The following is a 15,943-nucleotide window of genomic DNA, read 5'->3' on the forward strand; positions in this document are numbered from 1 at the left end:
CTGAACATCAGACAGGAGAAAAGACCTTGTTTCTGAGTGGCAGCTCATTCCCTTAGAAGATTACTTCACCAGCAGAACATATCCATTCACTACAGGGTCTGGAATTCAACGCTTTACTTTCACTGTATTCCCTACCAGGTCTTGTTCCTTCTCCAGCAAGGTGATTATGCCTTTCGTGCATTCAGCTTTCATCATACAAATGTCCATGGCCTCTTGACTATCACAGCAGGTTTATGTTACGCTGTGTGCAAGAGACATTAACATAAAAAGGAAGAAGAAGAAAGATGCCATTTCCCTGGATGTGGCTCTGAGCAACCTGGTCTAGTGAAAGATGTCCCTGCCCATGGCATGGGTGTCTGGAACTAGATGATCTTTAAGGTCCCTTTCAACTCAGGTCATTCTATGATTCTACGAAGAAATAGGAAAAAAGACCTATGAAGGATAATGGAAGTATTTATTCAGGGCTTGCAAAAATTGCAAAAAGAAAGGAGAATAGACTCCAAATCAATAACCATCAATTTATCTCTTGACATTACAGGACACTTAATTATCTAATGACTTATACTTTCAATATGGTTCCAATTTAAATGGAGCTTAGAAGGACCTCACTATCAGGATGTCACTTGCACAATGTAGTGCAGTAGTAGGAGCAGACTCATTTTTCTAATAACCTCAGCCTTTCTTTACAATATTCTTGATATCCAGTGATTTTAGGGGTAAAAGTGGTATAGGAATAGGACAAAGATACGGAATGAGCAAGAAAAGAGCCCTGATAGTCCATCTTCTGATTAACCAAAATTCTCTTTAAGCACATAATGACACAATCCACTAACACTTTTATACCAAGGGCTAGTGAAAGTGAATTTACATTCTTAACATACAGGCTGGAAAGGTACAGTGAAAAAACTGGAAATCTGCACACAAGGACTGACCTGGTACAACACATATGGTTCATTCTTTAGGATGTAACACATTCAAGTTGTTAGAATTATTTTAGAGTACTGAATGGCAAAAAATATAGGAAGAGTTAATGTCTTTATGTTTTCTTTTTGAATGAAAGCAGTGTTTTGATGGCTAAAATGTCTAAATTTTCTCACTAATGAAGTACAATAGTGACAGTAACAGATCCACTGTAGACAGATCAAGCATTGTCTTATTTCCCAGATCTGCAAATGACAACTGTCAAATAAAAAAATGCATATCTAGAAATATGATAATGGCCAATTGTATACACTCAAGAAAATTTGCTACACAAATGTAAAGCAAAGTTCGCAACATAAAACTTTCTAGCTGCTAGCAGCACAGAGGCCTAGGTATTCCTCAATTAATTTTCCTCAAGATTCCTTTATTCCCATTTTTTTTACTCATACTCAAACATACAATAGCACTTGGTGTAGTCTATTAATGCCCCTCATGCATCTTATTAATCACCCAAGCATATTGACGCAAACGGAAACAGTACTCCAGTCTCATCTGGATTCAGAAAATAGAGAAGTTGGTCTGATTCAGTTTTTGATAGAAAAATCTTCCACAAGGAAGAATCTTGCTGGTTCTTAGTTTCTCCATTCTTGCTATCCTAAGACATGGAAAACACCATCAACCCAAATCAGGGAAAACAGGACATTTCTGCAGTAAGTTTTGACCCTTGCAACCAGTAACTCAGAAAACTATGTCCCGCTGATGGCATAAAAGAGCCACATTTCAATTCTAATCTACAGACTTTTAGAGAAAGAGCAAGCAGTTTCACAAAGAAGTCATGGAGATATCTTCAGAGAGAAAAAGGCCCCAGGGAAAAGGCTTTTAAAGTCCTTAGAAGCCAATGAAACATACCCAGTCAGTTAAGCTTCTGTGAAATATTTCCATCTCTCCACAATTCTCAAAAGTGTGCATGTTTGAACATGACAAAAGCAATTTTAATTAAAAGAAAGCAAATCTCTAATTTTCTCAGTCTATGTATATATATTTAAACAGATACAATAATAGACAAGACAGAGATATGACTCTGCTAGAAAACAGCAGGGAGGAGCTGAGGTGCATGATTAATGGGTAAGTATCTAAACAGGAATCATGGAGAAGTGTGTGCAGCAGAATCCTGAATGGTAAGCTGTAGGAGTGCCAAGAAGTACAACAGAGTCTGGATGTCCCCTGCCTTGCAGTAAATACATTTTTCATAGCTCTAAAATCTTGTTTTATGGGAGAGGCGCCTCTGTGATTTCATATATTTGCTGTTTGGAGGATGGGTTAAACAGTGCTGCCAGCTACTTTTCCTGGGACAATGAGTGAAGTGGATAAAGGGTAATGCATGCAGCCTATACATGGTTTTATGCATATATGTTGTCCTAGAAAAATGAAGTGCAGATCTCTGTCTTGGCGCTTTATCACAGAGCTGTAATGGTTTCCTTCTCCTCATCACTCATTCTTGTAGATGAAAGATATTGCATACAATTAACACCATTTTCATTGCAAAACTACACTCTAAAAGTATGCTTTTTGCTTCCTCAAGAAGTTTTCATTCCTTTTTCATCAGATAATGTGCCCTTTCTTGAAGGGCAATGCAAAGCAGAAAAGGAAAATATTACTTTGGGTCCATAAGAGCTCCTGCCACGAAGGCTTTCAAAATAGCTGTTTTATGCACTGAGAGAAAGCAACATAAAACTTTAGGGCCCTTTTTCATCTAAGTAAAATATGCCTATTTCTCTGTCTGCTGCTGATTTATGAATGGTAATAGTGAGAGCATTATAGTGGCAATGAAATGACTGTGATGGCTTATTGACAAGAAAGTCTCCATAGATAAAATCAAACTTTGAGACTCTAACATGTGTCATTGGCCACAGGAGACAAAACTCAGGAAGAGTTGAGGTTTTCTTTTGCTCAGACGAGGCCTCAGAGCAGGTGTCTCTAGCTGTCACTAAGCAAACTGAGGATATGGTTGTATTACAAAAAATGGAGAAAAAGAGGATTAGGACTTCAGGCCCAAAAGAACCGGTCTGGTTGGAAATTTTATGTTCCCATGGTGTGAGTCAACAGATACAGTCTGAGTGGTTTCACCAGTGACAAGAAAAAGGCCACTGAGCTTTGTTCAGTACCAAGAAAAGCCTCTTTCCACTGTCCTTTTTGAGAGATTCTATAAACAGCATCATGCCTTTGAAGCTTTGCTGTTGTTTTCATTCTCCTGCAAAACAACAAACCAAATGAATGCACACTGACTCATGTAATGATGAACTGACCCACTTCAAGGTCTCAGTGTTTTCTTTCTCTGCACTTGTGAAACATGAAACTCTCATTTTTGATGGTTGTTTATGTCAACCAGTATACAAAATATATACAAAAGTAATATAATATTTATTTGCAGTTCTAGCTTTTTTCCCCTACTACCACAAAAGAGCACAAACAGAAAATTCCATACAAACTGAATGAGTGAATTGTGCACATCAGCTAAATAATATTTGCTGATTGAAGCATATGGAGAATGAAAACTCAAGAAGCAAAACTTTAACATTATTCTTTTTTGGCTGAGCGGTTGCTTTTTTAGTTCCATCATTCGAGGTGAATTTTGTGAAAAAAAATTCAGGGGTTTTGAAAAACCTGTGAATGCAGTCAGTTATTCCATACTTTCATGCCTGAATCTCCAATCTTTAAAATCCCAAACAATGTGTTTTCCAGGAGGAGGATGGATGCTGAATATGTCATATGAGTGCATTTTAATAAGAAACATCAATAAATGACAGACTGGGAAAATGATGACTGAGAAGCCTAGAAAAATACTTAGATGAGTTTGCATGGTAATTGCATCCTGCTACAGCTAAAGTATCCCTTGTGCAAAAAATATCTCTGCATTTAAATGAAGTGTGGAAATAGCTAGGTTCTTTTCTGCTTTACGGTGTCCTGGGTATACTACTCTGATCAATGTAAAGTAGAACCAATCTTACTCCTTTTGAGACTTCCCACCTCTGTGGCAGTTTTGACTATCCTCTTAAATATCTTTTTCAGAATCTGCCTCTGTAACTTGACAACAGGAAACTAACCTTGAAAGATAGAGAAAAGTCAAAGTATGAATTGTGGGTAGAAAGGAGAAAGAAAGGAAAAACCTAGAAGCCCTAAGAATCAAGGAGAACTAGTGTAAATACTAATTCACAGATATTTATCATCATTCCTGACTTCCTACAGACCAATATAGGAAAAACACACCAGTGTTCATTCGTGTGACCTCACGTGTACGCGTCTTAAGAAATAAGCTTCAATTTCTTCATCATTTCACCCTTTCTTTGCCCTGGCATCACTTTCAGTATTTCTGCACTCTCCTTCATTACAATCCCCAACAACTACAGTTAAAAAATTGTTTCATGTATACTGGTAATGATTTTGAATGTCCCAGAGTAACTTGTCTTTCAAAACTGCCAGAGTTACTCAAAGCTTGAAGCATTTGAAGCCCACTTTGCAGCTGTTTATCAGTGTTTTACAAAGGCTATTTTTTTAAAATGTGTGACTGTGTAATGTTTATATAGACACAATAAGAAAACAGAGCTGCCTTTCTTTTTTTATGAAGGGAGGTGTTGTGTGTTGTTTTGCAAACCTAAATATCTCCAAAATGTCATGTATGTCTCCATATCAGAATATTTCCAGATGCCTTATTTTAAGCCTTTCATTAAATTATCATATATTTTCAGAGCATAAACAAAGAATCGGCATTTGTGCTTTGCTAAGTCAATAAAACAAAGAGTGAATTGTTATCACAAACTGTGCTTGATGTCAGGATGCTTCACGTTTCATGCTGAACCAAATCACATTACCCAGGGAATGTAGGAAAGGGCTGCACTCAGATTGTCTCCAGCATGAATGGGAACAAGCTGCACCATTTATATTCCTGGAGCAGTCTGAACCAAAGTGGTCCTGCAGCCACAGTGTCTCACAACTGCTCTCATATTGCTGATGAGCTGATGGGCAGAACCTCACTTCTAGGACAGATTGGTGCTCCTGAGCCACATGTCCAAGAGGGCTCCAAGATCTTGCCATTATCCTTTTTGATCACAGCAGGGTGGCTCTGGTGCCCCAGAGATTTAGGACTTTGCCTTTGGACTGGGAGAGACACACATTTTCATTCAGTGGCAAGTCTCTAGTTTCCTCCTACAATCTAAGTCGATGGAAGAAATTACGTCTCCAAGATGGTGTCAGTAACTTGAGAGTGGGTACAAAAAATGTGTTTGGCTCCTCAATCCTAGGCCCATGAGGACATTTCCAATGACTGCAGCTGAGTGTCTTCATGGAATTTCTTCCTCTATTTATTTCTTCTCCTTGTTTAATTAGAAACTGCATAGCCATAGCCTCTCAATAAAATTTAATGTTGTCTGGAGGTAATTGAAGTTTATGTAAATTTTTATGACATACTAATGGCTTGAATAGAACTGAAAATGAAGACTATTTAATAAAGGAAACTGAAGACTGCTAATGAAAGGTCTCTAGAGTCAGCATGGAGAGAGACAAGACTGCTTTTCACCAATATATCTCTAAGCTGAGCTAGTCTACTTTCAAATGGAACATTTAAACCTTGGGCTATTAACAAAAGAAATAGTATATAACTGTACTTTCCCATACAATTCCTGAGCTGAACTGGTGGTAGGAGGAAAGATTTCAATATATTAATTTTCTTTAACATTATGAACTTTTTCTATCACAATATGCTCAGACCATTTGGAATTTTAATGCCTGGAAATAACGCCTTTTAAAAGTGCCAAAGAATTTTGGGGAATTAATTCCTATTAGAGCAAGTGAGAATACAGTACCCTTGGGAAAGATAATGTATAACAGTTCTTTGCCTTTGGGTTCATCTCTTCATAAGAAACCCATTTGATCACCATCTTAACATTTTATTATACAGTAACTAGTCACAGAAATTCTTATTTCTGTGTTTTATATTGCTACTGAACTGAGCCCAGATCAAAAGCAATCACTTTTAAAGGAACTGCAGTCATTTCACTCCCACAGTATTTTATCTTCTCTGCTTTCTCTTTCTCCTTTCTTCTTCCATTAAAACATTGTTATTGTTGGGTTTCAAAGTTGTTGGGTTTCAACTAAGTGAAATCATATCTTTCATCACAGAAAACTATTCTCTTCAATGACCTGAAGATTTTTATGATGATTTATCCATCAGAAGAGGGGAAGAGGAAGGAAAAGGTTATTCATCTACATTTACAAAAGTGATGATTCAGTATCCTGGACACCCTTAAAACAACTCTCAACAGAAAAATTAACTTTCTTTTGATTTCAACAAGTTTTGACTAAAGACCGGCATGAACAACAAATATGTAGTGTGTATTTCATTATTTTCTAATCCAAGTCTTGCTGGTCTCAAAAACCTTTTTGCCTCTCCTTAGGATATCTTTCATAGGGAATTAAAAGTTTGCTCTTTTGCATTTCAACTATTTGATTTACTTGTCCACACAATTTCTTAGCAGCCTCCAGTATGTGAAGAGAGTTGATTATGCTGGCGCTGACCCTAAGAAGGAAGACTTGGCAGCTGTTAGACCATTTAGGAACTATAGATGTAAGATATGGAGTATTTGAGGAGCAATAGTAGTTTGCAAACTAGCTAAATTTTTCCTACTACTGGAAAAATTCCCTTTGAAGCTGGAAGCCATGTGTAGTCACAAGATGGAATGGGGAGAAAATGCTTTGAATGTCCCAGAGACCTCTGAGTCATTAACTGAATATGTGTGACCAGGGCCAGTGCTCACACTGAAATTGCAATGGAACTCTGCGCTTCAGATCAGAGCACTCCCAGGTGGTCTTAAAAACCCATCAAGAGAGGATTTTCTGTCTCCATAGTTAAGCTATTTCCACTTTAATAACTGAAAAGACATGGAAAATTTACATATATAATTTGTTTGCAAATGCATGCAGCCAGAGGAAATGCTAACATTTTACTACAGAAAAACCCTATTAACAATATTGGTAAGCAAACTATTTAAAACAGAGCAAAGCAGCATCAGGTACAACCTTTAGGATCTGTGTGTGTGCAGGACTCATATATATAAAAGTATATTAATTTTGTTATTATAAATTATACAGGAAGAGATGAGGGTTCAGGACTGGGTTTGTCTGTGGTGTTTTCAGATTTTTTTTCTCAAGCCTTACAGAGATTTGGTTTACAAAATATTTGTTTCCGTTTAAGGGTTCTCGCAGTAAAGAAAGAAAGAAAGATATGTCTCATACCTGCCAATATGAAAAGAAATTAAACTAATACTTCAATAACAACACCAGATTCCACTGAGTGTCAGTGAAAACATTTATTTTCATTTTTACATTAGTCAGGAAGTAAGGGTTTTTTACACTACCAAAGGAAGCATAAGGATTTCCTAGTTTTCTGATTAAAAATATGTTTCAGCAATCAAATGCAGCGTGAATCTATAGGATGGCGGTACCTCAAGGATTTTCTTTTTTCTCTTCAAATTACATATGCACAGGTTTTTCAATTTTGTTTTGAATTTGAAAACCAAAGCTTAAACCAAAGAGGCAAGACAGAGTAGTAATGACATCTTACTATTTCAAATTATTAAGGCTATTAAGACTTTTCCCTTTAGGATGAAGTGTTCTCATGTGGCAGAGTTTTGCCATTAATTCAGGTGGAAGAACATCTACACCTGTTTGATCCCATGCCTTTGACAAGTGCTTCATTGCTGCTGCTCCTAACAAATCCCACTGACCAACAGACAGGGCTGTAGGCAATAAATCCCTCAGCAGAGGTAGCTGGCTGACTTCTCAGAAATTAGGACCCTGTTGAATTGATTCAGGTGGCTTTTCTCTGCTTGACTGGTATGACATTGCTACTGACTGCTAACCTGAATGTCACAAGAAGAGTTATGCTGGGAAGTTATTTCAGAGTTGTAATCTGATATGTTGCTGTTATATTTCTGCAAGGTGTAGTTGGACTTAAGATGAGTATCTGAGCTGTTTGGCTATCTTTGCCATCTTTCTAAGCTTTGTTTGGTTCTACAGGCAGTTAAAAAGGTGTGTTTAAGGCCAAATTTGATCCAGATGTGAATTTTTCTTTCCATAGTGACTTTAGAGTACCTATATCATCATAAATATAGAGATTTTTGGGAAAGAGGGTGTTTGCTTAGTGGCAATTTTTGGAGGTGAGTGTGGGGGATTTGAGTGAATTGAGTATTTTTTAGCTCTGGACATCTACTGTATGATACAACTGAGGCACATGCATTATGAAGCCTGCAGAATGTTCTGTGTATGAACATGACAGAAGGTTTTTTGTTGTAATAGTTTGCAACAGAAATGGATTTTTCTTCTTTTTTGTGCAAATCATAAACTACCTCTATGAGCTATTTCTAACTGTAAGCTTTCTGATTTTTACTAGCTGAGACCAAGTTAATTCAACAGATTTTCTATGATACAAGGTATGCTCTATGAACTACAGTAGTACTTATTTAAAAGTTTGTCTGGATCAAAGCTAGAGGCTTGCTGTTTGTGACAGGTTAGGTAAATCTGCAGAGCTAATAATGCAGAGTGATATAAATTACAGTACAGTGTAAATTATGGCAATTTTATATGTCTATGGTCTTTACTGTAGCATTGGTTTGCCACTGGTTGGTCAAGAGTGTTCATATATATTTCAGAGGCTCTTTTTACAATAATTAAAAGCCAATCTAATAATTTTTCCAATCCTAGAATAAAATTTCCAATTAAAATGTAATACTTTGGTTTATTAAATAATTTAGACAATTCCTGACTTTCAACTGACTCCTATATTATGGACAGGAGTTACATCATTAGTTTGTCTAGCAAAATTACAGTATCAAGTTTGAGTTTTACATTTTTGCTTTTAGCACTGCAAAAAGCATTTAAAAATATTCAAGACTATATTTCATGTAAGAATAACTGACCATAAAATATTTATTAAAGGGTCTACTCCAGGGATAGGTGAAGAGATCATTGCATCAAATCCTCATTTATACAAGCACATGCTGAAGTTAGTTAAAACTTCCAGTGTTTTTTCTGAAGCTCTGTTAATTCTTCTCAATCTGGTGGCATAACTTAAGATTTCAATTTTGTTTCTGATATTTTTTAGTCTTGTTGACTCTAATATCAATTGCCATTTATCAATTGCCATGGTTATCTATTTAAAGCAGAACTGTCTGCCTCCAAACTTGCTCTGTGTGAGCAGAAATCTAGAGGATTTCAGATCACCCACAACAATTTATGTGCTCTTATTATAATGATCTGCTCAGAACTATCAGACGAAAAGAAAGGTGCACAGCCCTGAAACTTCCAAGGTTGTCTGCAAGAGACACAGGACACAGTAACCAGTAATCTCTGAAAGAGTCCTGTACTCAGGAAAAGAGAAAGTAAATGCAGTTTAAAAGCTGTCACAAGAGGTTCTCTGAAGTCTTTATGGAAGCTGACAGTGTAATAACATCACCTACCTCTTGGTGACAATGGAGTGGATTGGCCTTTTTTTAGAATAATGCAGTGCATGCTAAAAAGGTACAAGTTTACAGCTCAACTAGAAAAACTGTTGAGCTGCATAGTTGTTCAATAGGTGACAATCTGTAGGATGCATAGGGACAGATGACATTCTCTATACATAGCTTCTGTTAAAAAATAGAGCTTATTTCTGCTTCTACAATAAAAGAGCTGAAGCACTGCCATTTCAGCATGCTAAAAGTACTGTCTGCAGCAGAATTTCCAGGAGTCCAGCAAATGGGGGAAAAGGTGGAAGGCTTAAAATGAACAGTTGACAATAAAGTCAGTTTTGATGCAAGGAAGAGAACAACGTTTGTGAAGATTTTGGGAACAGGAGGAAGAGCAGACTATGCAATGACTTACAAAGAAGCAGGGGCTGTTAAGACCCTCTAGCTGAGGCTGCTGAGTTACCTGGTGTGTCTCAGCCTTTCTTCTGGAATAGAAATTAGGTGAAGAGTGTGATTATGGGTTTGTTTTGGAGTAGATGGAGGAATCATGGGATGTTTCCTTGACCTTGATATTTGGATAAAGAAGCCATTTGGCCATCTCTTGCTGAGAGTAGGATTTAGATGCTGAATGACCAGAAATATACAATTATGTCTTAGCTGTTGATAATTTCTTAATCTCTGTTGCTTGCAGTATTCAGACAGCTTAAACAATACTCTAGAATCCAAGCTGAGAGCCTCATCATTCTCCTGGTCTAGTGAATCCTGGATAAAAGAACTGTGAATTTAAAAGAAAAAACATGAAGTTTTTAACATAAATTACAGGTTATGTGTCAATGCATTTTGTAAATTCCCTTCATTAGCACTTGTTTAGGTATTCTGGCCAAGAGAGTAATAGAATACAAAGAGCAAAAGTAATCAGAAACCCATAAGATTATAGTAGACCAAAGCTTGTTTCCAGTCAAAAAGAAAAAACAACCAAAAACCTCTACATGATATATATGGATGATGTGTTTGTTTCCAGCAATCAGTTGTCCTGTTGCTTTTGCAGAGGCATATCAGATTTCAATGTATGATAACAAGTTCCCTGGAGGGAGGAGTTTGTCCAAAGAATTGTTTAATATTATGTGTCAAGATAAGTGTGCAATGAAAATACATCGACAATTCTTACACTTTGAAATTCAAAGCAAACTATTTTGGCACAAAAGTCTGAGTTCTCACATCAGATGTTATCTGGAGCTATTTTATATTACCACAAAAGAATTCTGTAGCATGCATTTTGCTGCTTCAGAGTCAATAATTTTTTAATGAACACTAGAGTCCTAGATACAAAATGACGTAGCGGTATTTTAAAGACCTTTTAAAGACCAGATACATTTGCATATCCTGCCATCTGCTGCATAGGTAAAAATTATAGGAGTCCATGTTAAATAATAAGGTAGAAATGAACAGTGGTCAGAATACTGAATAGCCTTACAATGCTACAGTGTTGGGTTTGTTTTTTGTTTTTTTTTTATTTTATGTTTTGTGAGTTTGAGGGAAAAATAGGACTTTTGTTTAGCTGGGGTTTGTGTCCTTGGTGACTACTTGCTGTTTGTTGGAGTTTTTTTCACTTTTCAGACTACTATGAAAAATGAACTACCTTGGGCAGGGGGAAAAAAAGGTCAGTAAAACAGAGCTATATTGTACACTCAGTATCAAAGACAGCAAAAGAGTTCAAGTATCATGGGATTTTAATTTGCTCGTTAAACCAAAGCATCGAAATAAAACATTTTAGAGTTCTTTTTCATGGTGTTTATGAAGAAGAAAGTTTATTTCTGAGGAAAACTTATTTTTCCAAATGGGACTTTTGACTGGTCTGCATGAAGAATGCAAGCAGTATGTTCTCACACTCGGGAACTATCAATTTGTGCACAATAGGAATGTGTGCAGCAGACGTGCAGTCATGGAAACTGCATGTGTCAGTCTAGGGTGAAATTATGCATTTTATGTGGGGATGGGTGAGTTTTGCATTCAAATGAAGAACAAAATATTTTATCCATGGCACAGGGCTTACTGTTGCAAAGCATTCATGCTGTTTCCTTATTATAATTGCTTTGTTGGCACAACGTAATTGTTTTTCACTTTGAAGTTTCCAGAAAATATTTAGTACATATATACTACAAATGAGTCTGGTAGTATTTTTCCTGCTTTTTTTTTTTTCCATAGGGTTGGAACAATTTCCATAGGCTGATACTGCAAGGAGAATTGTACTTGCAGAAGAAAGGTTGAACTAATAAATCAAGACATTCAGCAAGGATTTGAAAGAGCTGAACTAAAGCATAAATCTGACTTTGGCAAAAGTGCAGTGCTAGCTTGGACAATAAAATAACACATGGATATCTTCCAGGCCCCACAGAGATGCAACCATTGTGTTCTAAACCAATTGCCACTTTCTTGAAATAGCACCTGGTGTTGTCAGTGGGAGTCAAGAAGCAGAGACTGTGTTCCCCAGCAGCAGTGTTAAAAAACGTCAGATTTCTTCAGAGTGAGAAGAAAAGGGAAAAGGCCCGCAAGAGCTGTCACAGGTTTGAGTTGACACTGACCCTGGGCAACCTGCCCAGGTATCTTCCATTCATTGGGTCATGCCTGTCTTCAGAAAAGTAGTGGGGAGAGGGTTGGAAAGAGCACTGGAAGACTTCTCCAGAGAACAGCATTCAGTCATGTCTTTCTTTTTCAGAAGTGATCTGATATGGAACAAACACCAAGTACTTCCTTCTTTTGTTCTTTCCATTTAATATGAAAGAAAAGAGCATTGAGGAAGCTTGAGAATTTCAAATTGTTTGGATTGCATGTCTTGAAATTTATTTTTTCTATCTGTGTGCGACTGAAATTTTGTAACTCAAACAATTGACTATGCAGGGCCTCTCTGCCCTTGAGGGAGTCAACTGTGCTTCCCAATTTAGTGTCATCAGCAAACTTACTTAGTATTCCTTTGAGTCCTGCATCCAAGATGCTAATGAAGATGTTGGAGAGCACTGGGCTGAGGATGGAGCCCCACGAGTGACCAAACACCAGCCTGTTGTCACCCCATTCCCTGTAGCTCTCTGTGCCAGACCTGTGAACCCCTTGCTCACCCATCGAGTAACATGGTCACTCAGCTGTGGGATGGACATTCTGCCCGGAAGAACTCTGTGAGAGACAGCATCAACAACTTTGCTGAACTACAAAAATATTATCTCTTCTGGCTTTCTTAGATCAGCTAGGCAGATTACCCCGTTGTACAAGGATATCAGGTTAGACAGGACTTTATCCTGTTGTGCTGTGCTGTCTGTGCTGCAACCCTTTCCTGGAGATGGCTGAACACCTGCCTGCCCGTGGCAAGCAGTGAGTGAATGCCTAGTCTTGCTTTGTTTTCTGTGCATGTCTTTTGCTTTACCTACTAAACAGTTTTTAACTCAACCCAGAGTTTTCTCACTTTGACTATTCTGATTCTCTCTGATACCACTAGTGATGGAGTGGGCAAGTTGGATGCATGGTGCTTAGTAGCTGGCTGGGGTTAAACCACAGCACTAGGTTATAGCTAGGCTATAGCTACATGCCTGGATAAAGCTGTGGTTACTATACATGTCAGCAGAAAAAATGAAATATTTAAATTCAGCTAGCACAGTGACAATAGCAGGAGTGCTTTAGCTCCCTGCAGCATCCCAAGTGTGTTTCTGAGGTCCACATAATTTGTGACCCAGACACGTTTTTGCACATATGAAAGTTGATCCTGCTGTACTTTCACCATTACAGGTGTATATCCCTATGTTATACTGGGATTTCGCCATGTGATTCTCAGCATAAATGACATCCAAGCAGCCAGACCATGCTCTATGATGTACTCTCTCCCTGCTGCTGTATATTGGCATGTGTTCACAGGTGGGAGGTGATTCAGAATCACAGACTTCAGTAAGGCAGGCTAAATGCCCAGCTCTATTATTCTAAGATGACCCTTTCATTTAGCTGTAAAATGTCTGAAAGAAGGTGGCTATGTTTCTTGCACTGAGAAAAAAATAGATTTGTTTGGGTTGCAAAACAGGATATCTGCTGTATAAATGCTGCTAATAAAGGATTGTTAACTAGTGTATTTACATAATTTATGTACTAATGCATAACTTAAGTAGGGATAATTTGTCTAAGAATCTTACCTATTTCACAGAGCATTAACAATTACTGCAGCCTCACCAAACACAGCACTATTTATTCAGTCTTTCTCAAGCTGTGTGAAATCACCCCAAGCCATGTCTTCTCTTTATCTGAAATAAGAATAATAGCTTAGGTCTGTAAGAATAGAGTACAAGGAATTTACAGGCCTCATTTGTCTTGTAGGATAACCTTAAAAAAAGTTAGTACCTAGCCACTAATTTATACTGCTGGATATTATACTCAGAATTTCACATGCAATCAATAAATTGAAAACAGATATACTACACAATAAATGGGATGATACCAAACTAAAACACAGTCAATTTAAGAAAATTATTCTTCAGTATTTTGAGGGGCTGTGTTTTTGAATACTGCTGCCAATTTTTCTGGTATTATTTATTATTATGTACTTTTGTGGCATTTTCTTAGTTTTAAACGTTCTCCTCGCTCCTGATGCTTTGTGAAAAACTCTAGCAAACAAGGCAGAATATTGAATGACAGACCACATATGTAAGAGAGAAATTGATGGCATTAGATTGTTCAGTCAATTGCATAAGTGAACTGGTAATGTTATGAGTGGTGTGGCATGGAGGAGAAAAATATATTTCAGACAAAATTATGATTTTTAAGTTGATGGATCATGATTGACATGGTTTTTTCAGCTTTGAAAGAATATTACTTCAATACTCTACAAGGAAGACTAAAAAGGAGAATGGTAATTATTAAAAAGACAAGTAGTGGGAGCTAATCTTGTATTTCAAAGTAAACAGATATACTTATTGTTTTCTTGAATGCATAGAAAGTAAATTACAATAGTGGATTATTTATATTAATTTGATTTCTTAATTTTTATGTCCATGGAATTTATTTCTTTCATTCTTTCCTTGTATTTTCTTGGTTTCTTCTTACTCTCTTCTTTTTTTTTCCCTCGACGGTCCTTGGTCTATACTTAATTTTGTTTATTTTAGCCATGGTATTCTTCTTTGAAACATGTTGTTGGGCATATTAGAGCAGGGATATAAATCTGAGCTTCACTGTCAAGTGTTAACCTACTGTCACCTGAAAAGAAGGGGTATAATTAAACGTGTTCTAGGTAAATTGTATTCTAAAATTGTATTTCTTTTCACAAGTGTTCTTTATTCCATTGTCTGTGAAAAAAGGTAAAACTGCCTTCTAAGCTGCCCCTTATTTAGATCCCAGCATAGATCAAATTAAATGCATGCAAGCAAGTTTATGAACTTCTTACACTATTATTTTTCTTGATTTTCCCTTTATGTTATTCCAAACACCATTAAAAGAGTACATTTCCTGAGCAAGAGCAAAATGTACTATATTGCAACTAAACTTCAGAATACTGGGTGATTACCAGGCCACGATGAGATGATCCTGACTGTAGCTGTTGAAAGTTCCCTGTCCTTTACTGACTGTAGACAACCAAAATCTGCTGAAGTGCATGAGGTTTGCACTGTTAAAATGTACTTTAATATCTCCCTTATTTCTGCTGTGATACCTCAGCTGTTCTAGTCGAGGATAACATTTGCCTTTCTCACAGCTGCACTGCACTGAGAGCTCATAACAATCATCTGATCAGCTAGCACATGTGAATTCCCTTTCTCCAGAGATCACTAAAATGCTGAAAAATAGCCTAAGTAGAGCACTGTAGCAGTCCTGTGGTTTTGTGATATGTATGTGTCGTTAGGGACTGGAGAAATTGTTATTAAGATCATTTCTAGAAAAATATAAGCATTAATGAAAACACTAAGGAATGCAGAGTTTCAAACCATATGCCCTAAGTTTTTAAGTGATTTAATTATTTCTAGATGTGGATGTTATAAATTATTCCCTGTTTCGTTTGTTTGCTTGTTATAAGAAAAAAAGAACAGCTGAGCAACACTAACTGTCCTTCACCAATGCTTCAAAGCATACCAAAATACCTTGTTTGAATGGCCAGAATAATATGCAGACAGGGTGCAACTGAAAATACCTCCATCTGTATGGAGTGGAGCCAAAGATGCTCAGAGAGGCTGTAGATGCCCTATCCCGGGAAATGTTTAAGGCCAGGTTTGATGGAGCTCTGAGCAACCTGGTCTAGTGGGAAATGTCTCTATCCTTGGCACAGGGGCTTGGAACTAGATAATCTCTAAGATTCTTTCCATCCCAAAACATTTATGACTGGTTTTACAAGCACTGATAACTGGCACCATGTAATGTTCATCTCTGATGGTTAGCAGAAGTCAGGAAATTAGTAAAATTTCTTTATTACATACATTTAAAGTGTCTGTGTTTAAAAAAAAATACATCTTTTTCAGGCTGGAACTGCAGTTTTTAAAATATTTTCACTTCAAAGGGAATCCACA

At 37.1% G+C, this 15,943-nt stretch overlaps 1 long non-coding RNA gene across 2 annotated transcripts; it reads left to right on the forward strand.

The window, feature by feature from the left end:
• The first annotated feature begins 7,674 nt into the window (after positions 1 to 7,674).
• On the forward strand, positions 7,675 to 14,334 carry LOC146438413 (uncharacterized). 2 transcript variants are annotated; one of them, XR_014851759.1, is made up of 4 exons: positions 7,675 to 7,809; positions 8,366 to 8,405; positions 10,111 to 10,174; positions 11,625 to 14,334. It is a non-coding gene; the product is annotated as an uncharacterized LOC146438413 (long non-coding RNA). The 2 variants fall into 2 exon arrangements; XR_014851760.1 differs by lacking the exon at positions 11,625 to 14,334 and adding an exon at positions 11,037 to 11,148.
• The last annotated feature ends 1,609 nt before the right edge of the window (positions 14,335 to 15,943 follow it).

The sequence above is a fragment of the Lichenostomus cassidix genome, chromosome 4 (assembly GCF_008360975.1).
Source record: "Lichenostomus cassidix isolate B80296 chromosome 4, HeHo_3.0, whole genome shotgun sequence".
In the NCBI taxonomy this organism is placed as follows: Eukaryota; Metazoa; Chordata; class Aves; order Passeriformes; family Meliphagidae; genus Lichenostomus; species Lichenostomus cassidix.